The sequence below is a fragment of the Mandrillus leucophaeus genome, unplaced genomic scaffold, assembly GCF_000951045.1.
Source record: "Mandrillus leucophaeus isolate KB7577 unplaced genomic scaffold, Mleu.le_1.0 Scaffold350, whole genome shotgun sequence".
In the NCBI taxonomy this organism is placed as follows: domain Eukaryota; kingdom Metazoa; phylum Chordata; class Mammalia; order Primates; family Cercopithecidae; genus Mandrillus; species Mandrillus leucophaeus.
In genome coordinates this window covers 418,794-423,242 of record NW_012103699.1, presented here as the reverse complement: position 1 = coordinate 423,242, position 4,449 = coordinate 418,794, and the positions used below count along the sequence as shown (strand labels likewise).

General features: G+C 42.1%; 1 protein-coding gene across 3 annotated transcripts in view; it reads right to left on the bottom strand.

Moving 5' to 3' along the window:
• The window catches only part of ARID4B (AT rich interactive domain 4B (RBP1-like)), a 178,557-nt gene that overhangs the window by 144,102 nt on the left and 30,006 nt on the right, over positions 1–4,449 (bottom strand). The window lies entirely within an intron of this gene.

Sequence of the window (4,449 nt, the reverse complement as noted above, 5' to 3'; positions counted from 1 at the left end):
GGGCGACAGAGCAAGACTCCGTCTCAAAAAAAAAAATTAAAAAATTAAAAAATAAATAAAACCTTTGTGTGAAAGTTGGTAAGAACTTAATAAAGGATACATCAAACCAACATAATCTAAAACCACTGAGCAATCCTAGCAATACTGAAAGGGAACCAACCTCATGATGCTAAGTAAAAGAATACAGCACCTCTTATAAAGAATGCTCACCAAAAAAAATACCCTCCAGAACGAATGATCAGTTTACAGGAAATTACAGGAGTTAAACCAAACCACAAAGATGTAATCAGCCAAACAGAATGTGGGAAATTCTACAGGTTAACAGTTGCTTCATCAAATAAAGGGCATGAAAAGGAAGGAGATTTAAAAGACCATTTACAACTGTATCTTCCAACTGCAGTGTGAAGACTTTATTTGGGTCCTAATGTAAACAAACAAATTGCAAAAGATATTTTAGAGACAGTCAGGCTAATCTGGACATGTTCTTGCTACCAAATGCCATTAAGGAATTATTGCTAATGTTATTAATTGTGACAATGGTAAGATAGTTGTACTGTGAAAGGAAAGTCCAAGTGTGTCAGAGACACATGCTGAAATACATATGGGGGAAATGATATCTGGGATTTGCTTTAAAATGCCACATGGTGAGGGAGAAAGGAGAGAAGAGGGGCTGCAGAGTGAAACAGATAATACCAAGATGGCAAAATATTGGCAACTGGTGAGGCCAGGCCATAAATATGTAAAATATCAGTGAACTTTATTTTTGTATGTTGCAAATTTCCATAGTTTTAAAGCTGTATCACCAGCATGTTTGTTACCATGAAGTGTATTCGTCTCGAATCATTTATTTTTACTAGTCTCCAGAATTAACAGCACTAAATTTTCCAAAAATTAAAAAATGTCTCAACTTACATATTTAATCTAAAAATCAATTACTGTATCACATCATATCCATATATATGAAAATGACTATCTGCATTATAAAGTCACTGTGCCTATCCACAGTTAAATATTTGTTTAGCAGAACTGTATTTACATAGTTACAGTGTTTCATTATACTTCAATTTTATTTGAGATCTTCATTTTACTTAATTAGAACCCCGTATCTCTTTCATCAACACCTAATCAGTTAATACTACAATCAGAACAATTTAAGTTATAACTCAAGGGGAACAGAGATGGGGAACCAAACCACACTGTTAATGTTTGCCATAAAGGCTGGCTTCAATCCATGCACAGAGGCATTTCATTCATTAAAAACTGCAGTCTCAGCCCAGCACAGTGGCACACACCCGTAATCCTCCTGTAAAGCTACTTGGGAGGCAGAGGCAAGAGGATGGCTTGAACCCAGGAATTCCAAGCCACCCTAGACAACAAAGTGAGACGCGACGTCAAAAAAAAAAAAGCAGTCTTATTCTAAGTCTCTCATTGTACTTCTAGAGCCACCTTAAAGTGTGACCCTAACACAAGTTCATGTACATAAGAAGCTTTTTGGTGTTTTCCTAAGGGATAAACTGCAGTTTGGTTTGGTTTTTTATTGAGACACAGTCTTGCCCTGTCACCCAGGCTGGAGTGCAATGGCAAGATCTTGGCTCACTGCAACCTCCACCTCCCGGGTTCAAACAGTTCTCCTGCTTCAGCTGCCCAAGTAGCTGGGATTACCACCACGCCCAGCTATTTTTTGTAATTTTAGTAGAGACGGGGTTTCAGCATGTTGGCCAGGCTGGTCTCAAACTCCTGACCTCGTGATCTGCCCGCCTCGGCCTCCCTAAGTGCTCAGATTAAAGGCGTGAGCCACTGTGCCCGGCCTAAACTGTGTTTTTTAATTATCTGAAGGTTTAATAACCTGAAGAAATAACAAATGCTAAGAGTTCAGCCTAATCGAAAATTAACACCAGCCTCTAAGGTATAAGAGAGTTATTTACTCATAGAACCAAATGCTTCTTGCCTATCAGTGTTTAATGGTATCATTTGAGATCTGAATCTTGGCACTGGTTTTTAAAAGTGGAGCAGTTCTCTGGAAAAGAACTCTGGATTATGAGTCAGGAGTTATCCAAGTGAGGGAGTTGGTCTATGCCAGAGTTTGAATTCATAATTCTTATTCACTGGTGGTTAGCTGCTTGAAGCAGTAGTACTATCTTGCAAAGGATTCTAAAGCTTCATTTAGAAGCAACCAGTGTTTAAATGTATGACGCAAAAAATATAGAACTAAAAAAGAGTGTAGCTTCCTGGATATCTTTTTATTGTCACAGAAGTAATTTAAGTATTTAGTACTGTTCTTAAATATTCAAATGGGTTCCTGAAACACTGTCCCTCTCCCCGCATGTTACTCTACCCTAGATCCCCCATAAAAGAAACCCAGAAAAACTACTGGTGGGAGAGGTACTTTTCATTTGCTTTTTCATTGGTTATTTCACAACCAATAAGTGGTGTGACTGTTAGAGAAACAGGCTCTGGGCCAGGCACAGTGGCTCATACCTGTAATTCCAGCACTTTGGGAGGCTGAGGCAGGCAAACCACTTGAGGTCAGGAGTTCGAGACCACCCTGGTCAACATGGCAAAATCCCGTCTCTATCAAAAAATACAAAATTTAGTCAGCTGGGGTGGTGGGTGCCTGTAATCCCAGCTACTCGGGAGGCTGAGGCACAAGAACTGCTTGAAGCCGGGAGGTGGGGGTTGCAGTGAGCCGAGATCATGCCACTGCACTCCAGCCTGGGCGACAGAATGAGACTGTCTTAAAAAAAAAGAAAAGAAAAGAAAAGAAAAACAGACTCTAGAGGTCAGAACTGAGTTCAACTCTATGCTCTATAACTGTCTCTGGTCCTCATTTTCCCTATCTGTAAACAGGGAAAAGTATTCTCACAGTGCTATCGTGAAGATTAAATGAGATATCTGTGCTTAGAAGACAACATAACACATACAAAGCAGTACTCAATAAACTTTATCATTTTTAATTATTACTATTATTACTATATTTAGCTTATTCTACATTAAAGATGCCTTGCAAGGAGAAAAAAGGAACTACAAGAATACTTTTTTTGTGTGTGAGACAGAGTCTCGCTCCGTCACCAGGCTGGAGTGCAGTGGCATGATCTCAGCTCACTGCAACCTCCGCCTCCCGGGTTCAAGTGATTCTCCTGCCCCAGCCTCCCGAGTAGCTAGGACTACAGGTGCACGCCACCACGCCCAACTAATTTTTTTGGTGTGTATTTTTAGTAGATTCAGGGTTTCACTATATTGGCCAGGATGGTCTCGATCTCTCTGACCTCATGATCCACCTGCCTCGGCCTCCCAAAGTGCTGGGATTTAGGCATGGGCCACCGCGCCCGGCCAACAACACATTTTTTAAGTATTCTTTTTTTATTATTATTATTAATATACAGACAGGGTCTCACTGTTTCCCAGGCTGGTCTTGAATTCCTGGGCTCAATCTTCTTGCCTCAGCCTCCCAAAGTGCTGGGATTACAGGCATGAGCCATCACACCCAGTCGAATCTACTTTTTCTACTGTAAATTTTATGAAATCTAAATACAGAACAAGTATCTCTGCTAAAAATTTAGTGCCCAGTATGGTAGTTCATGCCTGTTATCTGAGCACTTTTGGAGGCCAAGGCAGGAGAACTGCTTGAGCCCAGGAGTTTGAGACCAGCCTGGGCAACACAGTGAAACTCTGTCTTTACAAAAAAAAAACACAAAAAATGAGCCAAGCGTGCTGGCACACACTTGTAGTCCTAACTACTTGGGACACTGAGATGGGAGGATCGTTAGAGCCTAGAAAGTCAAGGTTGCAGTGAGCCGTGATCACACCACTGTACTCTAAATGGCAAGTGTGAGACCCTCTTTTTTTTCTTTTTTTGAGGCAGGGTGGCCTTGCTCTGGTCCAGGCTAGGGTGCAATGGTGCAATCTCAGCTCACTGCAACTTCCCTCCACCTCCCAGGCTCAAGCAATCCTCTCAACTCAGCTCCCAGAGTAGCTGGGACCACCGGTGCCCAACACCATGCCTAGCTCACTCTTTTTTTTTTTTTTTTTTTTTTGAGACAGAGTCTCGCTCTTATCACCCAGGCTGGAGTGCAGTGACCTGATCTCAGCTCACTGCAACATCTGCCTCCCAAGTTCAAGTGATTATCCTGCCTCAGCCTCCCAAGTAACTGCAATTACAGGTGCCTGCTACCACACTCAGCTCATTTTTGTATTTTTAGTAGACAGGGGGTTCCACCACGTTGGCCAGGTTGGTCTCGAACTCCTGACCTCACGTGATCCGTCCACCTCAGCCTCCCAAAGTGCTAGGAGTACAGGTGTGGGCCACCACGCCTGGCCAACTAACTCTTTTATATTTTTAATAGAAACAGGGTTTTGCCATGTTGCCCAAGCTGGTCTCAAACTCCTGAGCTCAAGTGATCCACCCACCTCGGCTTTCCCAAAGTGCTGGTATTACACGCATAAGCCACC